Below are 18140 nucleotides of genomic sequence, written 5' to 3'. Positions count from 1 at the left end.
TCCCAGTAATTTCCACCCACAGGTTCTAATTCTGGAACTATATACATAAAATCTACTTCCTCTTCCAGATGACAGCCCTTCTAATATTGTGCGACCATTACCTTGTCCCTCCTTTTTGTCTCTATTCTTCTGCACAAAAGTGTGTTTTGTAGGTCTGAATTTTCTCAACTGTTCTTCAGTCTTAACTGACATCCAGACCCTTCTTCTGGAGATGCCCTAGACCGTCAGTGTCCCAACTGAAAAGAACTGCCCCAGAGGAATAAATATTACAGACAGGACTTCCCTGAAGAGAGGCCAAGGAGGCTATGATCTCCCTTGGTCTGGCCATTACATTGCTATGACGGCTAGTTTATCTCAAAATATGTTAAATGAAAGAAGCCAGACATCAAAGATTACAAACACTATGATTCCATTTATATGAAGTCTCAGAAAAAGCAAAACAAACCCATGATGGGAATCAGAAAGTGGTTCCTTTGTTGAGGGGGACAGGTGAATTCACTAAAAAGGAGCAGAAGGGAACTTTCTGGGGTGATGGAGAAGTTCCTTGTTTTGTTTGGGGTACGGATAATGGTGGTGTAGCTGTCAAAACTCATCCAGCTGATCACCAATCTTTGTATTGTACAGTATGTATGTTATACCTCAACACAAAACTCAGATATTTTTCATATAGCAAACCACCTTTTCCCCTCAAATTTTCTTTCCATTTGTTCAGCCTGAGGTATTTATAAGACAGCAAAGTGCCACAAATGTATATCAAGAAGAGCAGCTGCGAGCTTTTCTATTGTTAGTCAATTAAGCGTGTACCAATTTGCTTTCTCCATCATGTGATTTCACTTTTGTGTATTGAAAGAAGAAAACCAACTAAATCTCAAGCATAAGTAATATTTCAATGCCAGTTACTTTCACAAAAACAATTGCTCCCTGGTATCTTATTAAAATAGAAGGATTATAAAGATCTTAGAAAAACATCTTTATTGAGCTGAAATAAGACTTAGGCACCCCCCCTTGCCATGGGGGAGGCAGGATGACTCAAACAAATGCTAATTAAATAAAAGCTAATGATAATTGCTAGGTTTCTCTATAGGTTCTGTGGTGCAAAGAGTAGGTCTTTTTAAAAAGAAAATCTAATACTTTTTCATCTAAGATTTCTGACTCTACTCAAAATTCGAACATTAGCTCAACCAACTAAAGCAGCAAGAAGCTGAGGTTTTCCATAGAGCAGAAAAAACTCTCTTCAGTCAGGAGTGGAATCAATCATCCAAAACAAGCTAAACAAAGGCAAGGAAGACCTATAACCCCAGTCTTACCACAAGGAAACTGTCAGACAAATCCCAGTAGAGGGGCATCCTGTGATACACCTGACTATTACTCCTCATAACCGTCAAAGTCAGCAAGAGCAAGGAAAGTCCAAGAAACTTCCACAGTCAAGAGAAGCCCAAGGAGACATGACAGCTAAGTGTAATTGGGTATCCTGGAAGGGATCTCGGGACTGAAAAAAGGACTTGGGGGAAAACTATGGAGATGGAGTACAACATGAACTTTAGTAAATAATAATGTATAAATCTCAGTTCATTAATAATAACGAAAGTATTATACTAGTGTCAGATGTCAATAAGAGGGAAAACTGGGTGAGGTGTATATGGGAATGCTCTTTACTATCATCTTGATTTTTCTGTAAATTTAAAATTAAGTCTAAAAAAAAAAAGATCACTAGATAGCTTTCATAGCATGGAAAAAATCCAGAAGGTTACACACTGAAAAGTTTTCAGAGGTTATATATCTTCATGGTGGGATTAAAAAGTTTAAAAAATATTAAAAAAGCCATGAAAACTACCCACAGCAATCTATAGATTTAAAGCAAACCCTATCAAATTACCCAGGACATTTTTCACAGAGCTAGAACAAATAATTCTAAAATATGTATCATGAAACATCCGTAATTGGCAAAGCAATACTGAAGAAAAAGAAAGAAGCTGGAGGAATAACCCTCCCAGACTTCAGACAATACTACAGAGCTACAGTAATCAAAACAGCACGGTACGGCATAAAAACAGACACAAGGATCAGTGGATCAGAACAGAGAGCCCAGAAATAAACCCACACACCTACAGTCAATTAATCTTTGACAAAGGAGGCAAGAATACACAATGGAGAAAAGACAGCCTCTTCAGCAAGTGTTGGTGGGAAAGCTGGACAGCCACATGTAAATCAATGAAGTTAGAACACTGTAGCAATGTTCTCCTAGGGCAATCTAGCAAGGTAACAGAAATAAAAGCAAAAATAAACAAATGGTACTTTTTAAGCTTTTGCACAGCAAAGGAAACCATAAGCAAAACAAAAAGACAACCTACAGAATGGGATAAGTATTTGCAAATGATGCAACTGACAAGGTGTTAATTTCCAGAATATACAAACAGCTTACACAATTCAATAACAAAAAAACAAATAGCCCAATCCAAAAATGGGCAGAAGACCTAAAGAAGCAATTCTCTAATGATGACATACAGATAGCTAAGAGGCACATGAAAAATGCTCAATATCGCTAATTACCAGACAAATGCAAATCAAAACTACAATGAGGTATCACCTTATACCAGTTAGATAGCCATCATTAAAAAGTCCACAAATGATAAATGCTGGAGAAAGTGTGGAGAGAAGGGAACCCTCCTACACTGTTGGTGGGAATGCAGTTTGGTGCAGCCATTATGGAAAACAGTATGGAGGTTCCTTAAACTAAAAACAGACTTACCATATGACCCAGCAATCCCACTTCTGGGCATATATCCAGAGGAAACTCTAAGTTGAAAAGATGCACGGACCCCAATGTTCATAGCAGTACTATTTACATTAGCCAAACAACTTAAATGTCCATCAGCAGATGAATGAATAAAGAAATCTGGTATATACATAGAATGGAATATTACTCAGTCATAAAAAGAATAAAATAAGGCCATTTGCAGCAACATGGGTGGCCCTGGAGATTGTCATACTAAGTGCAGTAAGCCAGAAAGAGAAAGAAAAATACCATATGATATCACTTACATGTGGAATAAAAAAAAGGACACAAATGAACTTATTTATAAGACAGAGACAAATTCACAGACAAAGACAACAAACTTATGGTTATCACGAGGGAAAGGGGTGGGGAGGGATAAATTGGGAGTTTAGGATTTGCAGACACTAGCTACTATATGCAAAACAGATAAAGAACAAAGTCCTACTGTATATAGCACAGGGAACTATATTCATAGCCTTGTATGGTATCTAATAGCCTATAATGAAGAAGCCTGTAATAGTCTATAATGGAAAAAACTACGGAAAGGAATATATATCTATATATCTATATATGTACAACTGAATCACTATGCTATATACCAGAAATTAACACAACATTGTAAATTGATTATACTTCAGTAAAAAAAAAAAAAGTCATGAAAGAAAGCATTCATAACCTGAACCCTTTGCATACTTCTTTGGGTCTGGGGGAGGGCAGTATTAGCTTCTAATCACATGCTTTGACTACACACTACTTTTACCACCTGATGATTATGAGATTAAGTTTTGATCCCCAAATCAAACACTCCACGTTTGGGCCAACACTTGGTAATGTCAGTCTTTTGGGTAATAGACATTTTAATTTTCATGGTTTTAATTTGCATTTTTTGGAGACAATTGATACTAGAAGTTTTTCATGAATTATTGGCCATTTATAATTTTCCTCCATAAGTCTTTCCTTCTGGGAACCCAGCCTTTCCTGCCACCATTGGCTCCAAATCTGGAGCCTGGGTTAAGTCCAATAACTGGGCAAGTGATCTTGGATTTTTACTGGGGCAACTGCTCTCAGCTTCTTGATCATCCATTTTTGGTTTATTCTAATGGCACATTAAAGAGTAGCTTTGCTGAATTCCATCAAGTGTTCCCCGAGGGATGCTGTGTTCTATTCACTACTTCTGTAACTGTCTTGGCCAAGCCCTCTTGGCTATGACTCCAACCTTGCCACTCATGATAATGAGATCCATTCTGACAGTTAAACATCATTATCTGGCCTCTATTTTGAAGGGGTGGGATGGGGCTCCTCTCATCTCTATTACTATCTGTTAGCTGAGTTCTGTAATCACCTTTCCTACCATCACTAGTCGACAAAGGAGAGTTGAATTTCTTAGTGATGCTGGTGTGCCTCTCACCAGCATACTTACAGCTTTCTGTGAAATGTAATCATTTGGTGGATATTCCAGCCAAACATGGTGTGTCTCCTGCACCATGCCTACTTCTCTGAGTCTTTCAATCCCTTCCTCCAGCGTCTGCTGTGGGAATTCTGGCATTTTACCTTCGCTTAATAGGAGCCATTGCTTTTTCCATGTATCTAGAAAATAGCCTAGTCCAGCGCGTACCATTTCTTGGGATCCTTGCTAGGATGTTAAAATCTGTATTTCAGAAAAGTACTCCCATATCAGTAAGTCTAGTCTCCCTGATCAAGCGCCCTCGGAGTCCAGTCCCATTGCGCACCTGCCAGGCAGGACTGGGCTCCGTTGAGGGTGTACTCCATTTTCTTCCTTATCAGGCCCAGCATGTCTGCAGCTGGGTGATGCTGCAACTGAATCGGAGTTATAGGCCAAGTGTCGAGGCTGGGGTGGGGCAGGGGCAGGGGCAGGTAAAGGTCTCTGCATTGTTTTTAAGCAAGGGAGTGTTCCTAGCTTTTAACGTGACAGGTGGATCATTTCTTCAGGCTCAGAGGATTTAGAGGAATCTGGGAACTGATTCAAGGGTTCGGGAGAAATCAACCCAGACATCGCATCCCATGGGTCAGGATTCATTTCCCCCAACTGCCTTCCTGACTCTGGCATCACATACCTGCCTTGACTGGGAGTTTTAACTTAGACTGGAGTTTGGGCTGCACTTCCTATCAAGGCCTGGGTCTGGGCCTGAGCCTCAACTTTCCTTGCCTTCATCTTCACGTGAGGAAAACCTCTTCATTTGCTCTTATGCCTCTGGCTTTGTCACTTGGCTTCAACTGCCTGTGAATTGCTCTCAGCCTTTGGTTGAGCTAGATTCTTTTTGTAGGACTTCAACAGAGTGTAGCAACCGGCACCCTCATTATCCTCAAGGTTACTCTTTGCACATGGTTTTCCAACACAAACACACAGCACGAGCTCTTGCATTCCCTTCCACCTATGCCCTGTCCCATTTCACCACAGGAAAGTTTCAGTGATTACATCAGGGGCTGTCTGAATTCCAGCCACCCCCACTGCTGGGTCCTCACTGCCAGCTGGCTGGTGAGAGATCCAGCTCCTACACATCATTTTACCGCCTCCTTCCTGGGGCTGCTCCAGGCACCAACCTTCCCAGGTCGGGTTCTCTGGGAAGCCGACTGAGATGGAGTTTAGTGTGCGGGATGTTTCCTAGGGAGCGTCCTCGGGACCGACACCCGAGGAAGGAAAGAGGAGAAGGTGGGACAAAGTAGTGGAAAAAGTCACTTAAAATGTTGTATTACAAGGACTACACTGTCATCGTAGAAAATAAAGAGAAGCAAAAAGAAGCAAAAATACCCCACGACCTTAACACTGCTAAGCTTCTGACTGAGAAATATGTTGGACACATTCTTAAATCAATGTATATCTAATTTCTTTTTAGAAAATGGTTTCATACTGTACATTAGGTTTCATAATCTGCTTTTCTCCATCAGACATTAGGGATATTGCTCCATGACAGTGAGTATCAATTTATTTTGTCACGTTAGCGGCTGCAGAGAGAGGCTCACACGCCCTGTGAGAAGATGGACGGTGCACGTCTAAGAGGGCAGACTCCGTCCAGCCTGCCCGGGTGCCGAGGTTAGCTCCACATTTACTAGCTTCATGACCCGGGATGAGTTAGTGAGCCTCTCTGCACTTGGGTGTCCTCATCTATGAAATGCTGATGGTAACTGTAGAACCTACTTGCTGGGAGGGTTCGATGAGTTAATATATGCAGACTGTTGAGAATGGGCATTCAGTGAGTGCTACGTAGGTGGTGGTAGGGCTTTGTGTGAAACTCCATTATTTATTTCACCAAAGTCCCTACTTTTTGATATTTTCTCTGATAAATAATGTTGTGATGCATATACCTTTCTACTCGGGAGTCAGGGGCATGTATTTACCTATTTCCCTCAGATAAATTCCTAGAATTAAAATTGCAGTGCTAAAGGGCAAGTGCATTAAAAAAATATTTGCTGCTGGATAAGCCAGTCAGAAAGTTGCACCAGTTTCTAGGACTGGTGTCTGAGCGAGGCCACTTCCTCCCACTGTCCCTGAGGCCAGTGCTACCCTTCAAGGAAAGCTCTGTCAGTCGGTCAGGTGGACAGTGAGGTTTTGATTTGTATTTATTTAATTACTAGAGAGCTCAAAGTTTTTTCAGAGTTTTATTTGTCAATTCTACTCCTTTCGTAACTGGTTACTTAGAGCCTTTGCCTACTTTTCCAGAGTGTTATCCTTTTTTTCTGAATTTGAAATGAGTCTTTGTCTCTTAAGGACACTCTGCAAAGTTTGCAAGTCTTAAATATAAAACTGACTTGTGAAACTTGAATTTAATACTGGATTTTGAGTTGGGCATTAAGGCAACGTTTGATAGGAAAGAGATCAGTTGGTTTTTAGGAACCCTTCAGAAGTGGACTAGTAAATCTGGGTGAGGGTGGATGGGTGTCCTTTCTACTACTCTTCTTCCATTTTTTTTCCTTGAAGTATAAAAATTATATCAAAGTAAGAAGTTCCCCCAAAACACAGAACTGGAAAGAAAGCTGACTGGTAGGTTACTGGTGTCCAGTTAGGCCAACCATGAGTTACCTGACAGAAATACAGAGACCTCACGACCATCTCCGAGCCAGCCTGAGACATCAGCCTGTGAATCAGTTCTGCTGAGACCAGCTGCCTGCAGCTCTGCCCTTCCCTGGCCTGACCCCGGTCTGCTGGAACAATCAGACCCTATGGTCTGTTGCCATGTGCTCAGTGCCCTGCTCATAGTGGTAAGAAACGGTGAGCTCACCTAGCCTCTCGCGTTAGGGAGTCTCCCTTTCTTCCCACTGGTCTCATGAGGGTTGGAGGGGGCAATACGTCTTGCTTGTGTTTCCCTCATCCTCACAAGTCTGTGCTTCTTGTGCAAAGGGCCACTCACAGAGAAAAAAAACGATCTCACTTTTAGTTCCATCTCTGCAACTAGGAAGCTGGTCCTCGGCCAGACTAACATACCTTCTACGTTATGCTGCAGAAACAAACTACTCCCTGACCTCGGCCTCATCTCTGTCTTAACTCAGTAAAGATCCATGCTATCCGTCCAACACGAGCAGGCAAGGCTTGGGGTCAAGCACCACGGGGGGTTAGTCAGGCCTCTGCTCCATATCATCACTCAGGGAGTTCAGGCTATCACAGAGGCTCCACCACCTGTCATGTTACCAGCTATCACAGCAAAGGAAGAGAGAAGCATGGAGAAATTATACTCACTTTTCTCTGCTTTGGCTACAAAGTGTCATATGTGGTTTCCACTCACACCCCATTGCCGTGAACTAGCCCCAAGGCCCCATCGACCTACAAGGTGGCTGGAGCGTGTGGAGGAGCCCACAGAACACGAGGTGAGCTGTGCTGTCTGTGCCCACTCCCAGCATTAGCCTCTGGACGCTTTCTCCCAGCGTTGTCATTTAACTACTGATAATATTTTGTTCACCGTCTGTTTTTCTAGACATGGAAAAACATGGCGGGGTTGGGACTCTGTCTTTTTTATTCATTCACCTATGGATTCTTAATGCCCGGCAAGGTACCTGCCACAAAGTACAGCAATAGAACTGGGACCTTTGATGCCATCTAGTGGCAGTATGCATATATTACAGGAGTTGTTACTTTGATATAGACAGACCGAGGACTCCAACTTCCATTCTTCTTCGAGGGGTGCAAGTGGGAGTGTGGGGAGGTGGAAGACAGTGTCAGAAAGCGAGAGTTGTTTCAAGATTTCAGTAGACAAATGCTCTATAGTGAGACTCTCCAGATGTCATCCAGCAGTTATCCTATCAGTTCCGACCCCAGCCCAATTTCACCCCTTCCCCAGTTTGGCTGGGGAAACAGCTTTGGGGTTTCAGAGTTGTAAGGAGACAAAGTGACTTAAAATGATATACCAAAGAAAAATGTTAAAACTTACCTATAGCTGCTAAATCAGGTGCAAAATAAACTAGTTTACTGGTGCCTCTCAACGCTGGCCTGCCCACTCAGAGCCTGGAACAGAAAACAGACGAAGCTGGTCATCTTTTTTCCTGCCTTTGGCACATCACTTCTTCAGAATCCATGTTCTAGTGGCTTTTATTGAAGCTGAAAACATTCAAGGTAAAGAGCCATTTTAAGGTTTCTAAAAAAATTATCTGTCTTCCAACTTTGAGATTTCTGAGACACGTTGGGGCCAGCTCTGGCTGCCAACTGCTGGGCCGGATGAAAGCTAATGACCCCAGGGGACAGACAGAAGGTTTCAAAGAGCAAAGCTTAATTGAAGGTAATAGTGGGAGACAGAACAAATTGGAGAACAGTAATGGAAGGGGTGCATTAGTGCAGTCTCTGTGCTGTCACCCTTTACCCAGACTCCAGGCTCTTCTGTGTAAGTGGCCCCTTGCTCTCTGGAATCCATTATCTCCCCAGGATGCCCCATTACATGCTTAGTGAGACGGAAACTGTGGTGCCTTGCTGCTGGCTCTGAGAGGAGGAACCTAGGGCCAACGACATTTCCCAGAAAATAAGGAACAAAACAAAACTTGGTTAACAATGAAGAAAGAGGAGGCAGTGTATCCTTTTGACCATATAGCAGGCTGGGCAGTTTGCTTTGTTTATGAGAAACTGATTAACTGAATGTGGTTAGGGAGATGAATGAAGAATTAAAATATGTATACCTTTTAAAAATTGAAGTTATAGTTGATTTACAATGTGTTGATTTCTGATGTACAGCAAAGTGATTCAATCACATATATATATTCTCTACATTATAGGTTATAACAAGATATTGAATGGGGGGGAGGGTATAGCTCAGTGGTAGAGCACATGCTTAGCATGCACAAGGTCCTAGGTTCAATCCCTAGTACCTCCATTAAAAAAAAAAAGATACTGAATACAGTTCCATGTGCTATACAGTCTAGACATAAGAAAAAACAATGAGAAAGTTCACAGAGGTGACAGACTTTTTGGAATGAAGGAGGACAAGCTTCAGTTTTTAATTAATGAAAATTCACATTTGTTGGGCATTTGGTAGGTGCCAGGAGGTACCAGCCTAAGGGCTTCTATATGGTTTATCCCTCAGTTCTCACAGCGGCTCTGTGTGGGGTTGCTCTGATCCCCGTTTACAGAAAAGAAATGAGCTCAAGGCAGTTCTCTAACTTGCTTAAAGTCATGCAGCTAGGAGGGGCGGGGCCAGGGCTCCACGTGGTCTGCAGAGTCCCGGCTTCCATAGCAGGTCTGTACAGCTGCCGCTGTCCTTCCCCGTGCCCTGAATCTTTGCTTCTAGGTCCTGGCATCACTAGTGTTCCTACAGACTCAGTTTTGTCTCCCAAAGCTGCTTTCCCCTCCTTTCTTCCTTGCCTAATTAGTGATATGAGTCACAGTTAACATCATCAAAGTAGATTTACTTGCGTGCTGGGGGCTGGGATGTAGCCATGTATAAAGGAGGGGCCCCCTGTCCTCAGAAGTGATATATTTGTCCAAGGTTTTGCATGGCTGGTTCTTCTGCCCCTTGATTTTCACTCCTCCCACCTCCTCACCCTTAACCGTCCTTTCTTGGCCCCACCCACACTTCAAAACTCTGAGCTCAAAGGAACCCAGAGAGAACAGCTAGGGGGCCCCCAGAGCCGCCCTTTCCTGTGAGCAGATTCTTAGAATTCTTCAAAGAGTTTACCCAGTGTTACAGGGTTACAGGGTATCACTGAAGAGCTAAATACCAAACTGAAGTATATCTTCTTCAATGAAATGCTTTAAACTGGCTGAAACTCAGTTTCTGAAGATGCATTATGTTATGACCTAGATGGGGAAAGTGCAAGAGGCAATTCAGAGTGGAAAAGGTCAGCAGGGCTCTGAATTTTCTTTCTTGCCGTGTGAATAAACGTTTGCACCTCCAAACATGCAAAAGACTCACCAAGGGTGGCAGAAACTTCTCTGCGGAATTGTGGCAGAGCGTGTCAAGAGGCAGCACTGGGTAAGAAGGTGCTGAGTGAGGTGATGGTGGGTGGATGGTACTCAGAAGTCTTTGTATGGGTAAATGTGCCCTGGTTTTCTTGGGGTCAGACATTGGGTCACTGTTAGGGACAGAGTTCGGGACCAGGAACTGGAAGATTAGGGCACAAGGTTTTGCTTTGTCCCTGACGATCTAAGATTCTAAGCACGTCATTTAACTTCTCTGCCTGAGTTTCCTCACCCATAGAGTGGGGGCGATGGTGCTGTTATCCTGTCTCCTAGGTTTTGTTAATTAACTAAAATCAGTCAAAAGCAGTAAATTATTTTGAAATAGTCTGGTCAAAGGTCTTAGTGATAAGTAGATCTGATCATATGACATCTCTGCTTAAAAGTCTTTGGCTCACAGGATACTAAGATCTTTCAGCAAGGCCGACAAGCTCCTCACCACCCAGCTGCAAGGTCATGTCCCTCCACTTCCTGTCAAGAGCTCAATACAGCTGTCCCTTGGTATCCATGGGGGATTGGTCCCAGGACCCCCGTGGTGGATGCCAGAATCTGCTCGAGTCCCTGAAGTAAAATGGTGTAGTATTTGCATATAAACTAAGCACATCCTCTCATATACTTTAAATCATCTCTAGATTACTTACAATGCTGAATACACTGTAAATCCTATGTAAAATGTTGTAAATACAATGTAAATGCTACATGAATAGTTGACAGTGCAGCACAAGTGCAAGTTTTGGTTTCTGGAAGTTTCTGGATGAGAGGACATTAGGGGAAGCAGTGGGAACACCCGGTCTGTTCAAAAGCCTTTGAAACGTTTGTGGTCAGAACAAGAGACAACAGACGAGATGGTCAAAAGACAGGGCCTTTTAAAAAATGTGTTTACTCTCCTGCGGGGTGGAACCCACCCACGCTTCTGATGTAACTTCCAGACCAGATGATGGGAGGGTCAAGGAAAATTTACACAGCATCTGACACAGACTGGCCACACAGAGCCCAACGAACATTAGTTATGACTATTATTGTTTTTTTTTTGTTCCATCAATGCGCCCATGGTGCTTTCTGCATAACTTAATATGTCATTTATTTGGGGGTTGTTGTTTACCTGCTTTGCACCTCAGTGTCCTCATATGTAAGATGGGAATGAGAATAGTGCTCTCCTGGGGTGGTGTTGCGGAGACTACATGAGCTAACACGTGACAGCTTTCTGAACATTAAGCACCTAAAAGATACGGCTGTTACAGTCATTGGTTGTTAGGAAGTCAAGGAGCACACAAGAGTGGCCTAATAAACATCAGGTAAATTCAGGTATGTTTGGGAAGAAAAAATATGTTAAGGCTCCCTCTAGTGAGGATCTGGAGAAATGCAGCCAGTGACCTCCCGCTTGTGGCACATGGGCGGGCATCCTCAGGGATGCTGATTTAGGGCACAGCTGCAAGGGGCCTTTGAGCTGTGAGTCTTCCAGGCTTTGCTTATCTCCAGGGTTTGACTAGGAGATTTGTGGAGAGACAGAAGGATTTCAAATGTAATGGTAGTGTCGTCATGAAATTGCTTGTGGATGGGAGACTCTGGAAAAGATTCCTTTTTCAGGGAGCATCCCAAGAATCAAAGCATGGATCACTATATTCAATCGAACCTCTTCAATGACCTATAGGGAGACTGGGTAACAAGTCTTGATCAGAAAGAAGAGATATTAGGGATCGTGTTGACATGTATCTAACTCAAAACATGCATGTGGATTAAGGGGATAGGCTGAGGCCTGAGGAGGAGATCTATGCCTCAACTGAAGCCCTTTTGGTTTCCCACGCCCGCCTGGTGACTCCCCACCTTTCCACCAGTCTGCCTTTTGATGTCTCTTTTCTGAACTACTTCCCTCTGGAAGGTCTGGGACCTTCTATAGGTAGGGGGATTTGCCATGGGAGATCCAGTCCATGATGGCCTAAGTTCAAGGTGGGAAAGTCCTGGGGTGCGGGGAGGTGGTGATGTGGAACCAGAAAGGGAGGTAGGAGGTCTGTGACTACCGAAACAATTGAAGAGAAAGTTAGCGGTTCTATTCTGGAAGCAGCTTACTCTCCAGGGAAGCGAGGACAGAGGGACAAACATGAATGGGATGCACATGAGGATACAGGCTGGGGAAGGAAGGCAGAAAATGCAAACCTGCTGGCCTCATGGTATCATTTAAACGAATGTGTTTTACACCTCGGAGATTCACAAACCCAGCGTTGGGGAAAGCCACTGCAAGGGGAGGATCTAAGCCTTTTCACACCAACTTCAACATCCAGCAAAGTGTAAAAAGCACGCATTAGTCCCCCTTATCCACAGCGATGCCTGAAAACACGCAAGGTACCAAACCCTATATATACTATGTTTTTCTGTAGACACACATACCTATGACAAAGTTTAATTTATGCACTAGGCACAGTAAGAGATTAACAACAATACAACAGTAACAATGCGCTGTAATAAAAGCCCTGTGAATGTGGTCTCTCTTTCTCTCAAAATACCTTATTGCACAAACGTAATGCCTTTTCCATCTTAATTAAGCGCTTATCATGCACCATGACTGTAAATTTTGCAGTTTGAGGTGCAGAAGTAAAGCTAGCATGAATTTCTTTTTCCTTCTTCACAACTTCCCAGTTAGAAGATTCATTCTTACTGTGGATCAACCTCAGCATACGATTTTTTTCTTTCCTAAGTCGAGAACTTTCACCTTTTCACTTAAAGGAAGCTTGTACGGCTTCTCTCTGGCATGTCTGAATTGCCAGCATCACTACTCTTGCATTTTGGGGCTGTTATTAAGTAAAATAAGAGTGACTTGAACATAGCACCATGATACCAGGACAGTCGAACAACCCAGGCGGCCACCAAGTGACTAATGGGCAGGTACTCTGGACAACGGGATGACTGATATCCCCGGAAGGACCAAGAGTGGCGTAAGATTCCATCACACTACTCAGAGTGGCACACAATTCAAAACCTATGAGCTGCTTATTTCTGTTAATATTTTTGGGCTGTGGTTGACCACGGGTAGCTGGAACTATAGACAGTGAAACCACGGATAATGGGGGACTATGGTATTTTACTCAGGTGAATGTACGTGTAAAGTCATCATGGGATACTTACGCATGAGGAATTAGCAAGCATCAAGTGGAGTTGTTCTAAGTGTTCTAAAGTCAGGAAGAGCAGACTGGCTGCTGCAGACTTAAAAGCTTTGTCCTCTGCGGAGCCTGAACACTAGTAAGGGTGTTGTTCCTGCTACGGATCCCTCGTCACAGAGCGCTGAGACCTCACAGGGTGTGATCATCACTGCTCTTGACAAAGCCTCCAAATGACACCTTCTATAATTTTTAGTCTTTTTGTGCCACCATGTCTTTGCACTTAAGGCAATTCGTTCATCAAGAAGTAAAGAAAGATTCGCCTTGACTTTTCTTCTTCCGGATGCTGTAGTTGCCAGGTCACATGCTCTGTCCCTATTGCCCTGCTGGCAGTTGCTTAGTACTGCTGTGGAATTTTCTAGCCATCTCAACTTTGCAGGAGAGCAGAAACAAACACCACCCTCTCCTTAAGCCACCTGTAGGCATGGGGTACAAGAACCTCCCAAGAAACATTTCTATTTCTGGCGACCACTTTTCACTAGCACTTTGATTATTTTCTAGTGACTGAATAGGAAAGGGGCCTTTCTAATGTTGAAGGTGGGCGCCCTGAATGGAAAATTACTGAAAACCTGGTTAGACTCATTAGTCAGAGGTTATTGGCTGGATGAGTAGATTTACTAGATATTTAACTAAAATCTGAGACAATCCAGATTCCTTATTTTAGCTATGAATTTCAATAACTTTCTAAACTTCAAACCTGACCTTTCTTTCCAATTTTTTTTAAAACCAGAAACTGGTAATTGACTATCTAGATAATACTCTTCATTTTCAGGTAGGGAATCTGATAAATAAGAAAAAGAAAGAAAGAAAATCAAGGTGATGTATCATTTCCTTAACAATCTACCTTCCATCAGCTGAAAACTGCTCAGAAAACCAGTGACTGGATCCAAATAACCTCCCAGACATCCCTTGCCCTCTCCTGACTCTTGGCTTCCTTAGAGTTGGATGTGACTTGCCTCAGCTCCGCCACTTTCTGTACGACCATCTCACTGAGGATGCTCTCAGCTGCAAGGAATGAAAAACCCAACTGAAACTGGCCAAATCAACCTTTATTAACTCACTTAAACAGGAAGTCCAGAGAGAGGGCAGTTCCAAACAATGTTTGTAGACTCACTTAAAATCATGCTCCCTAAGCATTATTTCTCCCACTCAAGGCGCCTTCTTGAGTTTCCTGACTTGAAGATGGTCTAAAGGTGCAGGAGTCTAGCATCCAGTGTCTTTACTCCCAGAGGTCTTCCTGGAAGCTCTCTGGAAATAAGATCTTCCCAAAGAGTTCTGTCACAGCCTTGGAGGGCCCTAGTTGTTTTACACTTCAGTGCTCTCCCTCCCTGGGGTGGGACAGGGGGAGGGGATGACCCAACACAGCCTGATTCTTGACCTGGGACAGCCATTCCACAGGGCATCCAAGCCCAGTGGCCTGGTCCCCCCTCTGCCAGAGTCCTGTCCACTCAGGGGATTTCCCCAGGAGTCCGGGGACCCTGCTCCCTCCCTTGAGTCCGACTCCTGTGGATGCCCAGCCCATCAGACACACTCATCTGAACATGCCTTTCGACATTCCTTCAACAAATGTCTGTTGGCCCCTGTGCAGTCAGGTCATTCAAGACGGCTGTCCTCTTGCTCTCTGCGCGTCCCCTGTCCACCAGTGCCTGCCTCACCTACACTTACTCACTTGATTCACTTTCCTACAAACTTGCCCCACGCCCCAGTTCCTGACTGTTCCAACTCTAGATCAGAACCCTCTACTATGCTTATCAAACAGCACTGATGGGCATGCCCGTCTGCTGGTTTCCCTGGTAATCAGTGAGCCAACCTGACATTAATTCCCTCTATAACTTGTAACCTCCCCTGCCCCTGGGAGCAAAGCCTGCTGCCATGTCCTGCCCGTCATCTGCCGCACATGGTGGGAGGTCACTTCAGGACCTCGTTTCAGCCATGTAAGCTCCCCTGTCCACTAAACCACTGATGTCTCTGTTGCTGATTCCAGGCTTCTTCTTAGGTCTTGAAACTGAGTGAGTGCAGGCCTCGTAGGCCTGTAGGGTGCAGTCCAATGGCTGCCAACTATGTGCAAGGTGCCCTCTGAGGCCCTGGGAACACAGCAGTGAATAAGATAGAACAGGGCCCTGTTTCCACAAGCTGACCCTCCTGTAGGGTGACACGCAGCAGGAAATAAGCAAACCAGATCACACCATGTCTGACAGTGATAAGAAGAAAATAAGAAAGGATGGTGGGATAGTAAACCTTTGGGATGGGGGGGCCACTTCAGAGAGGGCATCAGGGAAGGCCTCTTTGAGGGGAGATGATTGAGCTGAGGCTTGAACAGTAAGAGTGACCCAGCCACACAGACAGCCGGGGGGCAGTAACATTCCTGACAGAAGGGATAGCAGGAAAGGCCTCCGAGGTGGGGACAGACTTGGGATGTGGGAGGAGTAGTGAGAAGGCTCATGGGCTAGAGGAGAGGGGCTGGGCTCCAAGCTCGTTCCAAGGGCACCCGTGGAACTGAAGCCAATCTCAGGACATGAATGGACACCTGTTTACAAGGCTCCTAAAAGGTAAGGAGACAGTTGGGAAATTTGCCAGATGTCCTATGACAGGAGCCTTGTCTTCCTAGAGCACACGAGACTCTCCCAGTGGAAGCGCTAACTCCACCTGCCCAGCTGAGAGATCTCAACTTCAAGCCCAGGAACATGCCTTTAAATCTCACCCTGGTTCTAGTCCATTATAAATCTATTATTTTCTGAAACACTTCATATGTGAATCTCCATTCCAAGTACACAGGACTTTTTTCCTGGGCTCCGAGAGCTGTCTCACATGCTCAGCTGATAAGAGCTGGTGGGAGAGCAAGGTGTGTACATTCCTGGATGGGACACAGCATGGCAGATGCTCTCAGCCAGCCAGTTTTCTCCTGAGCTGAACATGTTCTGCAACATGTGACTTGATTTTTGCTCTTGATTTTGTGTGCTCCAGACAACTAGCCTACGTTCGTGGTAAAGAGACTGGGTCTGTGAGCTGGTCTAACCACAGTGAAAAGGAAGAGAGGATTTGCCCCTGCTTCCTCAAAGTCAGGAGGTTGACATGATGTCAGCAGTTCTGAGGTGGCACAAAAATGTGGTGGGGCCGGGAGCTCCTATTCTGGTGGGGGCGGGGCTACAATCCCCTTTATGTAATTGCTTGTCAGACAGTTGAACCAGGAACTTGTTTATAAACTCACTGAAGCTGGAGTGTGGGAAGTTGGTAGGAAATGTAAAGGTACCCTCGTGCTGGATGTGTTAAGGAGCTGCAGCATTTACCAGGGACATTTCACTACAAGTAGATCTGGAACAAGAAGGACACTGTGACTTTACTGTTAGAAGCCACATCTACCTGTAATCGGCAGTCGGAGAGTGTGGAGGGTCAAATAAGCTGTGCCTTCCTGGTAAAGAGCAGCAGCAGAGTTCTCAGTCACACTTGGTTCTTAGAATTAAGTGTGCATGTGATGAGAGATGCTGATTATTCTGGTCACTGTAATGGTGCTCTCGGGGAAGATCCAGGGGGAAAGCTCCCTCCCAGGCTTAGCTCAAGGCCAAGAAACCTGCGGGCACACACACCCTGTACAAGCTGTTAGTAATCCAGAGCTGGGGTGGGGGGGGCTCTTTAGAGTAAGACTTCTTTTCCAAGCCACAGAGCTGTTGTCTGGGGCTAGTAATTGCTGACAAGTTTCCTCCCTGCTATCAGCTTGTTTTTGTATCACTCAGGGCAATCATCAGTGACTTAGCCCTGACGAGAGGTACAGGAAAGATGAAAAAAGGAATATTCTGTTTTTGAGGGCATCACCCCCTAAAGGTGTCCCCTGCCAGCAAGTTTTAAGTGGTAGTGACAGCAATGACCACCGCTGGCATTTTGGGTTTTGTGGTGTGAGTAGTAAAGAGCCTTTTAAATGGGAGGTACTGAGCAACACTTCCTCGTAGTTGTTCCTATCTCTGGAAGTCTGATTGGCCAGAACATGGTGCTGTGAGGTGGACTGTGTCTGCAGGATGCGAGCTGTCAGGGCCTGGTTCCCAGACGCAGACTCTAGAGCAGAGGAAGGCAGAACACCCAACCAACTTCCCTCCAACCTCAAATTTGGCCCTGAGCACAGAGCTCAGGATGCTGTTGGCCAAATACCACCCTGTTCTTGTCAGACCCGGCTGCTGACTTCTTTTCTGGTTTATCCGTGACCATCACCTTTCATGCCATGGCTTTGGAGGCCCTGCACTCAGCTGGATGAACTGCTGCTCAGGGGTGCCCCAGGGTGCCTGCCAGCCCAGGGAGGCCCAGCACTGGGGGGACACGGTGGCAGCACCACGGTCCAGGCTGATCGGGAGGCTGCTCCACCTGGAGCTCTGCTGGGAGCTGCGGCCTCTCGGCTGCGAACCACTATGCTGACTCACCATGACTGTAGTTGAGAAAAAACGCAGCAGGATGGTGGCTCCCATGAGCTCAGGAGCTGTAAAATATAGGCCAGGAGCCTCAGCCGGAAGGGGCTTCAGTTAGTGAGAAACCAACCTTCTTCTGCCCTCTCCCTGTCTCTTTTATGATATGGAGTTACAAGGACCCTGGGCATTCCCCTTTCTGTCCCCCAGGGGACCGTGAAACCAGGTCAGGAGGCTATAGGCCAAGAGCAGCATCTGTGTTCAGGCCCCTCCAGGAGCCGCAAGTCCCACCTGCTGCTGTGGCTGAACTAGAGGTCCCCCTTCTCAGTCCCTTGGTGAGCTTTGCTCTTTAGCATCCCTGAGAATTGGAATGCCCCTCTCCAGAGACCTCCAGCAAACTCCAGACCTGGCTGCAGCCTTTACCACTCAGG

At 45.0% G+C, this 18140-nt stretch overlaps 1 long non-coding RNA gene across 1 annotated transcript in view; it reads right to left on the bottom strand.

Moving 5' to 3' along the window:
- LOC140696831 (uncharacterized) overlaps positions 1-18140 on the bottom strand; it is a 333792-nt gene that overhangs the window by 63674 nt on the left and 251978 nt on the right. The window contains exon 6 of the long non-coding RNA XR_012073378.1: positions 8158-8231. This is a non-coding gene — a long non-coding RNA (uncharacterized lncRNA). The remainder of the gene's footprint in view (positions 1-8157; positions 8232-18140) is intronic.

Source organism: Vicugna pacos, chromosome 6, assembly GCF_048564905.1.
Source record: "Vicugna pacos chromosome 6, VicPac4, whole genome shotgun sequence".
Taxonomy (NCBI): Eukaryota; Metazoa; Chordata; class Mammalia; order Artiodactyla; family Camelidae; genus Vicugna; species Vicugna pacos.
Note: the sequence above shows the minus strand (reverse complement) of the source record. Positions and strands in the feature narration are given on the sequence as shown.